General features: G+C 42.4%; 1 protein-coding gene across 4 annotated transcripts in view; it reads right to left on the bottom strand.

Moving 5' to 3' along the window:
* AZIN1 (antizyme inhibitor 1) overlaps positions 1-3799 on the bottom strand; it is a 30838-nt gene extending 27039 nt beyond the window's left edge. For all 4 annotated transcript variants that reach the window (XM_028110378.2, XM_028110368.2, XM_028110360.2 and 1 more), the window contains exon 1: positions 3467-3799. The gene's annotated coding sequence lies outside the window, so the exon portion shown is untranslated. The remainder of the gene's footprint in view (positions 1-3466) is intronic.
* Positions 3800-16279: the final 12480 nt, after the last annotated feature.

Raw genomic sequence — 16279 nt, 5'->3', positions numbered from 1 at the left:
GCATGTTACAAAATGTTAAGTTTTAGCAATGGTTATTACCTATTACGGTTTACTTGGATGGACCTCTCACTTCTAAACTGCTATATCTATACTTCTAATAATTAGGTGGTTGCTACTTTAAAGAACTATAACCTGACAGCATTTGCTAGAAAGGGTGATGAGGAAACCAGAAAGATGATGAAACTGGAAATTAGAATGTTAAGAATCAGAGAAATTTCAGAATTACTCTAGGCATCTCTAAAGCATCTCAAAAAAATAAAAATTAAAAAATAAATAAAGCATCTCTCATCTCCACCAGGATAGAAGCATCCTTGTGGTTCTTTCAATTTACTAGGAGAATCTGCTCACACTCTCAGATGAGTCAAGAACCCATACCAACATGTAACGGTGATTATAACCTTACATTAGATTACAAATGATATACTCCAACAAAACAAAGATTGATTCTTCCCACACCAAGATAATTTTAAAAATAAACTAAAAGCTGACTCATGCTGGAGACAGAGAGTTTATTCTCCATTATCCTAAGGAATAGGATAATTATCCTGGGTGAGACACTCTCAACCCCACCCCCCCCCATGTATCCACACAGCTATTCTGCTTCATGCAATCCAAGAGCAGTGATATAAAATGTTAAAGATATTAAACTTCAGATATTCAAAAATGTTCTTCAGCATGATCTCTAAAACATTTCCACCTAACAAAAAGATACTAGTAGGAAATAAAGGTCCTAAAATATGAAAGGCACACCTTAGTAAAATAAAAGGGGTACACAGGGTAAGAGGGCCATTTACATACAGGATAAATAGAATACTTGTACAGTTAAAATAAACCATAAAGGAAATTAAATGAAAATGTGGAGGAAAAAAGGTACAGGAAAAGATAATTCTCATTTAGAATGGAATGTGTAAATCAGCTGGATCATGAACAACATTGCAATCTAGTTCTTTAACTGAAGAGAATGTCTCATATCTAGGTGAACAAGCACAGGGAGAACTAGTCTTGACTGGTCAACACACACACACCCACACCCTCCCATTACTTTTACAGTAACTATCCTGAAGCCTAGTAGCCCCAAATCATCAGTATTTCTCTGAATGACACGTATCGATTGCCTTTACCAATTACTTTGAAAGTTGCCATGTGGTATGCTTTCCAAAACCCCCAAACTCCAGCCTACTTATGAGAAAAACATCGGACAAGCCAAATTGGGGGACATTCTACTGCATGTCTGGCCAATTCTTCTCTAGGCTGTCAAGGACAGGACAAACAAGGTTAAGAAACTGTCACAGATCAGAGAGAAATGGGGAAGACATAATAACTGAACATAATGTGGTACCTTGGATTATCCTGGAACAGAAAAAGGACATTAAAAACTGATGAAATTCAAATAAAGTCTGCAGTTAACAGTAATGCAAAGTCACTTTTAGTTTTGACAAATATACCATAGTAAGATGCTAATAATAACGTGAACTGGGTGAGAAGTACGCAGCTCTGTACTACCTTTGCAACTTTTCTATAATCTAAAATTATTCGAAAAGTTTATTTGTATTCACATAATGGACTACCATTGAGGAATAAAAGCAACCACCTACTGATATATGTACCACGGATGAATATCAAAAACCTGGAGTTAAAGCCTTTTACACAAAATAATGCTAAACAGTATAATTCCATTTACGTGGAAGTTCTAGAGTAGACAGAACTAATCTATGGTTTAAAAAAATCAGAATCCTGGTTGCCTCTGGAGAGTGGGGGGGGGGATGACATTTGAAGGCACAAAAGAGAAGTTTCTGGGGTGAGGGCAATGCTCTAATTCTTGACAGGTCTGGATTACACAACTTTTTTTGGTCAAAACTCATAAAATGGTTAAGACTTAAATCTGTGCACTTGGTTACGTGAATTTTATCCAAAGTTTTTTTTTTTAAGGAATAAACAGTATTAAACTATGATATGTTCCTATGAACTGAAGTTAAGAGGGGTGAAGTGTTTCTGGCGTCTCCAACTTTGAAATACATGGAACAATGAGATGGATTGATGAAAGGATAGCAGGATGGCAAATAAAGCAAAACGTTAAATGCATCTAGGAGAGGGTACAAATTCTTTCGCCTTCTCTGTATGTTTGAAAATGTATAAATTAAACCTGAGTGGCAAAAGAGTAGGACTGATTACTTGATTACTGCACCTACTATATCACATTTAATCATTAGGAGCCTATCTTTCCTACTAAATGTAAACTCCTCAGGGCTCCTTTGTCTTCATGACCAGCATCTGCACTCACATTTGTAAAAAATTAAAAGATTAGGACCTTGCCCGACAATCATTAGCCATAGTCCTGCCAGGTTCGTCCCATCAGCTCTTCCCCATCACAGAGCACCTCCCTCTCCCCTAAGAGTCCTTAGGTTCCCACCCAAGCTAGGGGCTTAAAGGTGGAAACACCACGGAACAGAAAACATCTTAACAGATCCAAGATGCCATCACAAAACCCAGTTAAATATGAACATCAGGTTTCCGAGTCAGCAGTGTAGCCCAAGAAACATACACGCTCATGAAATATTTTGGGCAAGAGTTAAAAACGTCAACATCATTCCTTTTGGCAGTCAAAATAGTACTTGATAAGCCACCCAAGCCTACCGTTCTCCCTCTCACTCCCCAGGAATCGTGGCGCGGACGGGAAAACGAAGCCAGGGTGACTAATCCTCAGGCTCCAAGAGGTGACTGGGGTTGAGTGAAGGCGACTTGGCCCAATCAGGAGCGCCGCAGGGGGCGGAGCGGCAGCCCCGAGGCTTCCAGAAGGGGCCAAAGGCCTCTCCCTCGCTACCTGACACCGGGGCTTCCCTGCCTCCGGGCCCCGAGTGGCGTCAACTTTCCTCCACCAGAGGGGGGCCGCACTCCCCGCACCCCCAAGAACCCGTCCTCCTCCGGCAGCTGTCAGAGGAGGCCGCCGCCAGGCCCGCCCCGCTCCATTCATAAGGCCCCGGCCGTTGCAGCCCTTCGCGCCGCCTGCGGGGATACCGGAGGCGATGGCGCGACCGGGCTCCGGGCCGGGGCTGCGAGACCAAGGCCCCTTAGGGCTGCGGCCCGGCCCCCTCCCCGGAAACAGCAATGCACCACGGGAGAGGGGTGGGGGCCGCACGCCGCCAGGAGACGACGCCGACCCCCGGCGGAGACCCCCGCGAGCGCCCCCACACGCACACGCCCCCTCGCTTTAACCGCGGCGGCTCCTGCTCCGTCGAGCCGCAGGCGGCCGCCTGAGGGCCCCGAAGCGCGCCCGCCACCCCAGCCCGCCGCGCCGCCGCCGAGGGACCGACCGCCGCCACACACACACCGCCGTCCGCCATGTTCGAGGCAGCCGGCCGCGGGGCGCTGCGGGGCCGCCGGCCGGGCGGCGGGGCCCAGCCGGCAAGCACCCGGCAGCTCCCCGAGGCCGGCCCCGCGCCCCCGTGTCCCTCGGATCGGTACTCACGTGAGATAACGGCCCAAAGAGTCGGGTAAAGCGTCTTCTCTTTTTCGGCGGAATTTTTAAAGAGGGATGTGGTTACCTTGAGCAGAAATACCCAAGGCGGCCTGGGCCATAGGCTGCGGGGACGACGTGGGGGAAAAAGCGCGGCACCGACACCAGCTGTGCAGCAGTGGCGGCGGCGGCCGAAGGGAGAAATAGAACAGCCTAGGTAAAAGAATGGCGAGGGCTGGGTGGGGAGAGGATTCGGCCTCGTCACACTGCAGAGCCGAAGAACGAGAAAGGATGAGAAGAGGCGAGAAGGAGGGGAAAAAAGGAAACACTGCAGCCGTGCGAAAAGCCAGAGAGTGTGGGAAGGCGGCGCCCGCGACGCCAGTATTTATAGTAAGGGGCGTGGTCTAATGACGTCACAGCCGGCCGGGCTGCCGCGCGAGCGGGGCGGAGCCGGGCAGCAGCCCGGGGCGAAGGGAGGGAGCGGAAGAGAAAGGCGTGAGACCGAGGACCGAGGACCGGGGAGGCCCGGGGGGGGTGGGGGGCAAAAAGGGGCGGGGCAGGACGGCCGACCCCGGGTGCAGGTGCCGACCGCCTGGTAGTGGTTTCCCGCGCTCCCGCGGGCCGTAGCTCCTCCGCCCGCAGAGCTCCTGGCGCGCGGACGGGGGCGGTCGAAGGAAAAGGGACGCGCCTGGACCGAAGCGCAGCGTCGCCCCGCGCCTCCACCCCCCAGGCGCCTACGCTCACGTTTGTCGCTGGCCCCAGCGCATTGGGAGTTGGGCCCGGATCTCTGGCGGCCACGACGCCGGGAGTTGTGCTGGGCCAGGGGCGACGGCCCGCGTGCACTGCCTGGAGAGGCTGTAAGGGAGGCCTGTGAAGGCCTTCGCCGGAACTACCCCCTTCGTGAGCGCTACGCTTTTTGAGGGTTCCACAGGCTATGCCTGGGGACCGCCCTCCCAGAGTGAGGTTTCAGCACTCGCGGGATACCGCGCTCCTTTATGGAAACGAGTTCCTCTTGCCGGGGATGGGTGGGCTCAGTGCCGGTGAGGTTACAGAGCCTCGTGACCGCGTGAAAAGATCCCCAGTGCTCGTATGTTACAATATGGTGCAGTAGGATTTTTTTTTTTTTTAAGGAATGTGGCCTCTGTGTCCTCATTTAAAGGGTTGGTGCAGTCACACCCAGTCCTTATTAATGAAGGACCAGTGTTGGGAGAGAGGATTACTGATGTTACAAATGCACATTATTTTAATCCTCCCATCTCGTTTTCGCATTTTAATTTTACTACTTAGTAACAAACTTTTTTTTTTAACTGGGGAACCTAGCACGACCTACATTAACTTTTATTCTCATCTTTTAAGAATGTCTTCATATTAGTGATCAGAAACCTTGAGTCCTCTCATGCTAACTCCTTGCGACTCCGAGTCAATGACACAAATGAAATATGTGTTTACACATCCCTCCCAAGTTAAGATCTATAAGATTAAGACCCTTTTTTTTTCTTTCGTTCTTCCACACCTTCAACTTACTTTGTGAGCAGCACTGTGGTTGACTAATAAATCATAAATTAGGAAGGAAGAGAAAGAGTCTTCCTGGGTGGAAAGGTAGCAATGCTGAAATGTGGGCTTTTGGAGGAAAGTATTAGGTAAAAATTGGGAGCTGTGGACTCTTCCTAATTTCGTTTTTCCATATTTCATTTTGCTATATCTTGACTTTCCCCTTCATTCTATAAAAATTCTCTTTGATTCAGAACATTTCTAAACACAGCACTTTACTAGACCCCCTGGTGGAAGGAGGAGGCTAGAGATGAATACTACTTGAAATCTTGCTTACGATCCAGCAGAAGAAATAAGACAACTACACAAAATAACTAGATTGTTTTTACAGGAAAATAAGTAATATGCTGCGTGGAACCTAGTGGAGGGGGAAATGATTGCAGCTAAGTGAGAGAAAGGCTGCTGGGGAAAGGTAGTGATAAATTTTGAGAGCAGATGTTCCAGTCATTGGGAAAAAGTGATTTTGAGAGCAGATATTATAGGCAAGGGAAACAAGTGAGAGCAGGCACAAAAATAGACTAGTTTAGAGTACTCTGAGTGGGCTTTCTGGCTCCAACATAGGGACCTGGTTGCTAGTGAGATTGAAAAGGTAGGTTAGCGTGAGATCAAGAAGTGATCAGAGTTTGGACTTTATTCTGGAACCACTTAAGCAGGGACACGATATACTCAAAGATGTTTTTAAAAGATTATTCTGGCATCAGTTGGCTTGAAAATAGGTAGAAAGTTTGGAAGACAAAGTAAAGGAGACTCTTACAAAAGTTAAGAATACTAAGGGTTCAGGATGGATGGGAGGGAAAAGGCATAGAAAGAGTAGAAGGTAATCTTGAATGTCAAGAGGGATAAGAAGGTGTTAAATGATTTGGGTATGTTAAGCTAATCAACGGAGAATTCTGGAATCATGAACACAGGTAGAAACAGAAGGACCCAGTTTGGAGGGTGGAATATGAGCCTGCTTTGAGCATAGTTGAAGCTGTTGATATAATATCCATGTAAAGAGGGTCCAAAGGCCCCTGGAAATAGGGAGATCTGGAGCCCTTTTGGCTATGAATTTGGGAACCTCTCCTTTGGACATGATGATTAAGGAAATGTTGAGGCCTACAGGAAAAGGCATATAAGCAAAGGAACCTGAGAAATGCCAGAAAGAGGAGAAGCTAGCAGAGAAAACCAAGAGGACCAGCCAGAGAAGTAGAAGGAGACTCACCATAGTACAGTGTCAAGCCATGCAAGAAGGAGGGTGTTTCAAGATGGAACAAGTGATCAAGATGTCCCATCACTCAAACAGGATGGGAAGGGGGTTCTGATTCTGGCAAATGGCAAATCGTTGGTAAACTCCAATCTCATGTTAAGTTTGGATTTTTGTCCCAAAAAAGTTTCAATCATGGGAGTGTTCTGAATTTTAGAAAAAGGAGAATGTGAGGATGGGAAGAAGAAGGGCTATGAGCGTATGGCAGAGAGAACATTTGGAAAGCTATTGTAGTGATCCATTGAGAATGATAAGGTCCTGAAAAGAAGTTATCTGTGACTTTTAACTGAGTAATTTCAGTGGAGTGGGTGGCACAGAAGTGAAATTTGAGTGAGGAGTAGCTGAAGTGAAGTCATTGGTTAGTGACCACTCTTTCAAGTGGAAGGTACTGGACCTGAGCCTAATTCAACATCATTTATACCATGAAGCTATTCAACAACCTATTATTCAAACTATGTGCCCTCATGATTAGTGTTTGTGTATTCAAAATTAAAGAATAATGCAGCTAGCACTATTGTATTTATTGTATTCAATGAATACAATAGAACCTTAAAAATTGTACTTCAGTGGACTAACCAACATAGTATGTAACTTCAGCAGAACGATAGCTTCCTAATGAGAACGGCATATTTAATTGTGTTTGGGGTTTGAGGTTTTGTTTTTTTTGCCAAGTCAGGTTACTCATATATAAAAACACAGGTAGTGCCAGGGAAAGTATTATTATTATTAAACGGAGAGCCCTGAGTGATACAGTACCATTCACACTTAGATCATCTTGGTCTATTGATTCAAACTCATTTGCTTTCATGCCAATAGATATAAAAGTTGGAATGAATTAGACTGCTGATAAAGACAAGTCACTCAAAAACAATAGGTATACTAAAACCACCAGCCTATAATAGAAATATCTTGTTATCACATGTATAATGTGACAAATGTAAAGAGTCCAATTTAATCGAGAGTAAAAATACCAGTTTAATGGGAATGTTTAAATACAGCTTAACAAGCACTTTTATTGCTAAAGTACATTCTTAAGAGTACTCTTTATCATATAGGAAACTAAAATATATAGATTTTGTTTTGGGTGTTTTTGAGACTTTTAAAGTTTTAATGTTAAGTTTCATAGGAAATGGTGATACTCTGAAATTCAAGCATTTTAAAGAATACTTTGTAAAAATAACATTTTCAAACTGATATACAGTAGAAGAAACATGACAGATTAATAATTTTTAGCCATATTTCCACAGTTCAAATTTTTATATAGGCAAAATATATAGGTTTTGAATAGCTAAACATTCACATTTTTTAAAAAGTTTAAGTAATCTCAACGCCCAATGTGAGGCTTGAACTCACAACCCCAAGATCAAGAGGCACAGGCTGTTCCAACTGAGCCACACAGGTGCCCCAAACATTCACTTTTTTTTTTTTTGGCAGGCAGCAAAGCAAGGCATTGCCTGATAACAAGTGTTTTATTGCTTAGGTAATATATAGTAAGATAGGCTTGTATTTCTCTGTCTCAAAAAAGCTGCTTGGCAGATATTCCTAAGCTTTTTGGTTATGGACATAGAAAATACGAGCTCTGAAATCTGTTCTTGTCCAGTTTGAATTATGGTTTGCTTTATTTTCTTTAATAAATAACCTAGCCAGGGTACTGTCACGTGAGCACCTACATGATTGTTAATAACAGTAACTGTGGGCTACATTGTATTTGACAAGAATTTTTAAATTACTTTGTCATTTAATTTGAAATTTTGCAAATGCTCTTGTAAACATTTATATCAATCTAAATTTGCTTTATCTAATTTTAACTGGAAGGAGAGGAGTCCATGCAAAAAATACAATAAAAGATTAGTTCTTTACCACTTTACCAAAATAGGGAGAAGAAATGTAGATGACTTGCTTTCACAAAAATAATCTTTTTGTGCCATTCAATCATCTATTATATAACAGTTTAAAAACCTTCATTTAGTCTTGGCTCTACTTAGCTCAGTCACTTAATTCTAAGCTACCTCCATTTCTTTAAAAAAAAAATGTATTCCTTATTCCTTTGGAAGTACTTCTCCCCTGCCATACCTTGAGATCTTCTGGTAACTGCCATCTTCTTCACCCTGGCCTCCTAAGCCACAGGAACTGGTCCAAGAATTAACAGCTTCTCATGCTATCTGGGGGGCAGGGACAGCTTAATAATCATTGGTGCATGTTGGATTCAGACCATTCTTTCCTTGGTTAGAGGAAGGAGGACTGACAAGGGAATCATTTCTTCTGTGGCTCAAATTATGACAGTATGAGCCAGGAGTTGCCAGGACCCATGGTCCCAAAAGAAATCTATGTGAAAAAAATGAAGCCAAGTCACATCACAAAGAAGGGAAAGTCAGCATTCCAGTTGTCCCATTTTTCTTGCTCTTCAGTTATATCAAACAGAGAAATTCCTTCTTGTCTAACCTAATAGCTTAACTTTTTGTCACTTACAACCAAGAATCCAGGCCTACACAAGATAAAAAGAAAAGATATTCATTTAGTTCAAAAAAATCAGTTACATGAGGACAAGACAAGAGAGGCCTGATAGTTCTCTAAGTGGCCCCTAGGGAAGGTAGTCTTCCACAAGCTTGCCATGAACCAACAAAGGCATGGAACTGCTAAAAACAAAACCAAAAAATCTGAATGCAATAATTTGGGGCTGCATTAATAAAAGTACAGGTCAGAAGGGAGGTAGCAGTTTAGTTTACTATTTTCCTTAAACCCCAACTGTAGCTTTTCTGTTTGGGGGTTTATAAACAACAACTTGCAAACAGTTTTGTTGTTGTAAAGTTCTAGGTAGTACATTATACAGGAGAGTGAAAACCACATAGCTTGGAGGAAGGTAGCCATAAAGGTGAGGAGTCTAGAAAACAACATATTACTAGGAATGATAAAAATGTTAGAGGTTGGCAGGAAAAGACAGAAGGAAAATGAAAAAAAGTACAAACAAAAGCTGCCATTTTTTTTACACACCAAGTTCCAGTCACTATTCTAAAGCCCTTTGTATTAATTATTTAATCTTTCAATAAGCCTATCAGGTAGGTCTTACTGTGCCCATTGTACAAAAGAGAAAAGTACGGTGAGGTTAAGCAGCTTGCTCAAGGTCACCCAGTTGAAAAGAGAAGGTCCAGATTTGTATCCAAAGATGTCTAATGCCCAAGATCCAGCTTCAAGCCCCTCACCCATATTGCTTATTTGACCACATCTATAGAATATGTCAGGCTCTGTAGATGGATGGATGGGAGAAACTATGGTGTCAGTCCAGATGGCAGAGTTAGGACCAGTGGTTTCCCTCGCCTAGATGTGCATCTTATCCCTTGCCCTGAGCTCCCACAAGGTTTGGTTTGGGCCTTACTATGCCCCTTTTACTTCTTTGTCTTACGTTACTTATGTACTATTGTCTGAACTTGGTGTACAAGGTATTAAGCTTCTTTAGGGCAAGGATTTTGATTCTTTTTTAAAATCTTACAGAACACTCAGCACGGTACCTTACACATAGACCTCTAGTTACTTCCCAACAAGGTAATAACGGATAATGCCATTGGATGTCTCACAGAGCAGAAAGCTATCTTGCCACTGGGTTTGCTCAGAGGTACAGAGGAGGTTTCTGCCCTGGGAGGATGTTGGACCCGAGGGACCTCTTAAACACTTTCCTTCCCTAACAACAATATAGAGGTGAAACATACTCATTGCTGTTCTTTATATACTATTTTTTTAAAAACAGAATTTGACATTATTTTAACTTTAAATATGACGGTTGTATATTAACATATAAAGAAGTTTTGTTTATCATTCTTGCTTATATGAAAGTTAGGATGCTTTTTATCTGCGATTGACCATTTTACTGAGTCCTCCTCTTCCCAGGGACGTCAATAGCCTACAATAGAAGAAAGAAAGAAAGAAAGAAGGAAGGAAGGAAGGAGAGAGAGAAAGAAAGAAAGAAAGAATAAAGAAAATGACTGTGTCTACTTTGAGAAGAAGAATAGTATTTTTAAAATAAATTTTAAGTTGTAGTCATAAAAGTGGGAATGAACTGTCAAACTAAAACGGGGGTGTTTCGTATTATATTTGTATACCTAGTTACCAAGAAAAGAGTGTTTGCTATTCAAAGAAAGTGAATGAATAGAAAATGAGGAACACTATACTAGTACAACATCAAGAATGCTTAAAAAAAAAAAAAAGCCAGTCATTGTTCTTTGTACACAAAACAATGGTTCTTAACAGCATATTGACTCCTAAATCAAATATCAGCAGCAGCTCTTGAGTGGGAGCCGATCTAATGCAGAGGGTGTGTGTTGTGGCATGCCTCCTACTTCCCAGGCATCAGACCCTCGGGCGGCAGAGTTACATGACTTTCAAGCACTGGGATCCAACACTGTCTAGCTAATACCACAGTGAAATGATGAACTAAACCTTTTATTTGTTAGAGAACAATGGTCAGAGAAGCAAAATCAGTATTCTTCCAAAACGATGAGCTGGCATTGCTTAGGGCCTCCCATCAATGCTTCATCTGCCCCTCTGGTTGCTTGGATCTGGGGGAGACAAATCAGATTGGGCCAAAGCCTGGGTGATCAGACAGCCCCAGAGATTAATGCAGACTTGTGGGGAAGAACACAGGGCAACTGATTCTATAGTGACAGCCCTAATTCTGAGGAGAAAAGCCCTTGGAAAACCCACTGCATGTTCTGTCATGTGTGTCACTTTGGGAAATTGCCAAATGAGCTTATTTCAAGTTCAGCCATACTCTTAAACCAGCATCCAGAATACTAAATTTGTAGGTGAAAAAAGCAAGAAGGTGCTAGAATGTGGGGTCAAGTATGGAGGCATACAAAGCTCACGGAATTAATAAAATTAACAATGAAAAACAAAACTAGAGTATCAACTTTGTTGTAATAGAGCGATAGCCTTGAAATAGGAGCCTTTATGTTTTTCTTAGGTACATCTGAATTGTAATCTTAAATTTCTGAACAATTTCATGCAAGTTTTTAGTTAGTGTACTCCTAAAAATATTTTTAGAAAAGAGATGAAACTTAGGAGCACTGATTTCTAAAAATGGTAGACTAAGTTAAGCTTTTAGGATTTCTGAAGATATATTTGAAATCATGATAAAATTCTATGAATCAGTATTTCATATTTTAATAAGATGGGGATTTTTCAAATTATGAAATATTTTCTTCATGCTTGCCATATTTCCAGCTTTAAAGTCAGTACATAAGAACTCCATAGTCTAGGGGTGGCTCAGTCGGTTGAGCATCTGAGCATCTCTTTTCTGGGTGGCTCAGTCAGTTAAGCCTCCAACTCTTTTTTTTTTTTAAGATTTTATTTATTTATTTGAGAGAGAGAGAGCACATGAGAGGGGGGAGGGTAAGAGGGAGAAGCAGACTCTGCCGAGCAGGGAGCCCGATGCGGGACTCAATCCAGGGACTCCAAGATCATGACCTGAGCCAAAGGCAGTCGCTTAACCAACCGAGCCACCCAGGCGCCTGAGCATCTGACTCTTGATTTTGGCTTAGGTTGTGATCTCAGAGTTGTGGGATCGATCCCTGCGGCAGGTTCCAGCCTCGGTGGGGAGCCTGCTTAAGATTCTTTCTCCCGCTCTCTCTGCCCCTCCTCCTGCTCACGTGCACCCTTTTCTCTCTCAAATAAACAAATCTTAGGAAAAAAAACAACTCCACAGTCCAAATTATAATCATTAAGGTTTTTTTTTTTGAAGGTTTATTTATTTATCATTTTAGGGAGCGAACAAGCTCCAGGGGTGGGGGCTGGGGCGGTTGGGGAGAGAAGCAAAGGGAGAGGGAGAGGGAGAGAAACAGACATCCCCCTGAGTGGGGAGCCCGATGTGGGGTTTCATTCCCAGGACCCTGAGATTATGACCTGAGCCAAAATCAAGAGTTGGACACAACCAACTGAACCACCCAGGCGCCCCTAATCATTAAGCTTTTAACTTGGCCATCTTGTCTCCTGATAAACTACTGTTTATTCTTTAATTAGGAATGAGTGCAAGCATAATTTTCCTCTCTGGAAATTTTTATGACTTTTCCCTCTGAGTAAAAAAAAGTTTTTGCCTTCTTTGTGCCCCAGCTGTGTCTGTATGCAGCTCAGTGGATGCAATATTTATTGACTTGCCCAATTTAGCTGAACTGGCTACAAAATAAATGAGTATGAGCATCTGTGAATGTAAGTGTTACCTGCTAAAATGGCCCCCAGTAATCCTTCCGTCTCTTGTTCATACCCTTGTGTAATCCTTTCCCCTCAAATGTGGGCTGTACTTATTGACTTGTTTCTTTCTTTTTTTTTTTTTAAGATTTTATTTATTTGAGAGAGAGAGAGACAGAGAGAGCAAGTATGAGCAGAGGGAGGGGCAGAGGGAGAGGGAGAAACAGGCTCCCCACTGAACAGAGAGCCCGATGTGGGACCCTATCCCAGGACCCCGGGATCATGACCTGAGCTGACAGCAGATGCTTAACCCACTGAAGCCACCCAGGTGCCCCATATTGACTTTTTTCTAATGAACAGAATTTGGCAAAAGGGAGATGTTACTTCTGAGATTAGGTTCTAAGAAGACTGGGACTTCATCTTAAGCACCTTCTTTCCCTCACTCACTCGCCCAGAGAGAAGCCAGCTGCCATGTTGTAAGTGCCCTTACCGAGAGGCCCACACAGTATCATCCTGATGACTCCAGCCAACAGCCAGCAGAGATCAGAGGCCGGCAGAGTGAGCTTGGAAGCAGACCCTCCCTGCTACCCCCCAACCCTTGATAAGGCTGCAGCCTAAGACCCAGAGGAAGTCAGTAGTCAAGTTCCTAGAGCTATCCAATAGCAAAGTCCCAATTCCTGTCTCTTTTCTACCTCTTGATTCAATCTCTGCTATCTTCTATGTCCTCTGTCTTCTCTCCTCACTCTGTGTCTTCTCTCTTGGATAATTCATCCATTCTTACAGAATCATTTGATAAGACTATTCATGACTCAAAAACTGGTATCACTAGTTTTGTTCTGTCACTAAAGTGCAGCTATAAATGGCCAGCTGCCTTTAGGACATTTTTTTTTAAGTTTTACTTATTTAAGTCCTCTCTACACCCAATGTGGGGCTCGAACTCATGACCCTGAGATCAAGAGTCGCCTGCTGTACCAGCTGAGCCAGCCAGGAGCCCCTAGGACCTTTTCTAGGATGTCCTGTGTCATCTCAAACTCAGGATTTCTTCTTCTGTCATAGTCGTCACACATGGCCAGATGTAAAAGTCTCATTTAGCTATAAGATTCAAACAAATCTAGGTCCCAAACTAAATTCATCACTATCTACTCTTTCCCCATCAACTGATCCGATTCCTTTTTTCTCTTAATCAGCCAGGTTCAAAGTATTGTAAACGTTAATCCTTCCTTTTCATCACCTCATCCATATATAAAACAAGTGCTGCTTGTTTTTATTTTGAAATTATCTTCTCCTTCCTAGTCTAATCCTGTACCACTTGTCATGTTTAGATAGAAAAGTATGTAGCAAGTACAATTTTTCCAGCCCTTATTCACTCTGCATGGGTATTTCTCACACTGATCTTCCTTAAATGCTCCTTTCATCTGTCCTTCCACTGGCAAAAGCCTGTAATGAAACTCTGTTTCTTATAAATCATGTCTTGACTCCTCTGCTGGCTTATAAATCTCTCCAGAACCCAGCCCCACCCTTGGGAGATAACATTCTAATCCCAGCCTAAACCTTCAGCTTTAGTCTGGTTTGCTCAAGGGCCCTAAAGTAATCCACTACTGTCTACTTCTGTGACTTTGTACTGTTATTTTATGGTCTACCCAGATTCTCCCATCCAGTGTCCCAGCTCAAGTTGAACATCTTGTTCGGATCCCAGGAGGCCTGTTCCACTGTTACTGAACTCGACATCACAGGTCTCTCTGGGCCCTTATGGCTGCTATTCCTCACTGAACCACCCTATTTGCATACTATATAAGTGCCTAAAATGTAAATGCCTCCAGTCATCCATCTTATCTTGTACACTGGACCTCAGACTGCCCCGTGCCTTCCTACACCCATTCCCCTGCTGCTCCTTTCTTTCTCATGCCCTTCTGCTGCTTCCTTTGGACCCCCATTTCATGGCGAACAAGCCCTTCCACCTCCCTAGAACTGTCTCCCATTGCTTGCCTTAACTGAAACCTGATTATCTTATAAGAACATAGCTTCCCCTGCCTCAGTTTTGAATCGAGGTGTGTTTGCTTTACTAAACCTCATATACTTCAGGGTCGGGAAGCAGAGTTGGCCTTTTCTCAGCTCCTCAGGACTATTGCCAGACCATTACTCTGAAAATAAATAAGAGATTAATCCAGCTGGCAGGCCCACTCCCTACTCATGCCTGTATCATGTAACACCTTCCTGCCACTCCCATGATAATTTAAAAAAAAAGGCATCTAGTTCATTATCTTCTTTTTCCTAAATTAAAGTTACTATATTACAACTTCAAGACAATTTTCATTATTCTTTCTTTTTAAAAAGATACTGTAATAGTAAAATTCCCCTGTAATGCCATCTATTTCTACCGCATTCCCACGATGACCACCATTCCCCGCCTCGCATGTATCCTGAAACTGCAGTCTTGAATCTCCCTGTGAACAGTGTCTTTGTAGATACCTTCGGAGCATCCTAGCCTCCCAGCATTTTTACTGCTCAACTCCAGAGATCTTCACCTACCCTAAAGTATTCTGCATTAGAGTTCCTCAACCCCAGCGTTCCTCCTTGCCTTTCCAGCTGCCTTTTGCCACCCCCATACTTGCTTTTCAGGTATAATTGCCCAATCTTTTTTTTTTTTTTTAATGGACCTGAAATTCACATAACATACAATTAACCATTTTAAAGTATACAATTCAGTGGCATTTCATGTATTCAAAATGCTATATAAATACTACCCGAAGTAATTTACAGATTCAAATGTAATTGCTATCAAAATCTCAATGGCTTTTTTTTTTACAGAAAGAGAAAATAGAATTCCTAAAATTCATATGGAATCTCAAGGGATCCCAAATAGCCAAAACAACCTTGAAAAAGAACAAATTTGGAGGACTTATACTTCCTGATTTCAAAACCTACTACAAAGCCATAGTAATCAAAACAGTGTGGTATTGGCATAGGACAGACATATAGATCAATGAAAGAAAATAGCCCAGAAATAAACCCTCAATTATATGATTTTCAAATGATTTTTAAAGATTATTTATTTATTTTTGAGAGAGAGAATGAGCACGAGTGGCAGAGGGTGAAGGAGAAGCAGGCTCCCCACTGAGCAGGGAGCCTGATGCAGGACTCGATGCCAGGACCCTGGGATCATGACCCGAGCCAAAGGCAGACACTTAACCGACTGAGCCACCTAGGCACCCTCAAATGATTTTTAAAAGGGTGCCAAGACCATGCAGTGAGGAAAAGATAGTCTTTTCCACAAATGGTGCTGGGAAAATTATATCCACATGCAAAAGAATGAAGATGGACACTTTACATCATATACAAAAATTAACTCAAATGGATCAAAGACCTAAATATAAGACCTAAAACTATAAAACTCTTACCAAAGAAATAGGGGAATATCTTCATGACGTTGGATTTGGCAGTGATTTCTTGGATATGACACCAGAGCACAGGCAAAAGAAGGAAAAAAGACTGATTTGACTTTATGAAAATTAGTACTTTTGTGCATCAAAAGACCCTATTAACAGAACAAAATGGCAACTCACAGAATGAGAGAAAATCCTTGCAAATTATGTACCTGATAAGGGATTAATATCTAGAATATATAGATAATTTTTTAAAAGAAGAATATCATCTTACAGTTTTTGTGAGCTAAAAGAAGTTAAAATGTAAAAGTTTACTCTTGTCCTGTATATGTACGTGTGTGTATTATAAAATAGAGAAAAGTGTATATAAAGCTCTGTATTATATGCACACACACACAAAGAGAGACTATAAACTTCATGAGATTTGGGACTGTGTCTGGCATGTGTAACAGTTTTTCCTAAGGCCTGGTAAAA

This window comes from Eumetopias jubatus, unplaced genomic scaffold (genome assembly GCF_037043125.1).
Source record: "Eumetopias jubatus isolate StellerSeaLion01/CBP00866 unplaced genomic scaffold, mEumJub1_p1.0 scaffold_4, whole genome shotgun sequence".
Classification (NCBI taxonomy): Eukaryota; Metazoa; Chordata; class Mammalia; order Carnivora; family Otariidae; genus Eumetopias; species Eumetopias jubatus.
Note: the sequence above shows the minus strand (reverse complement) of the source record. Positions and strands in the feature narration are given on the sequence as shown.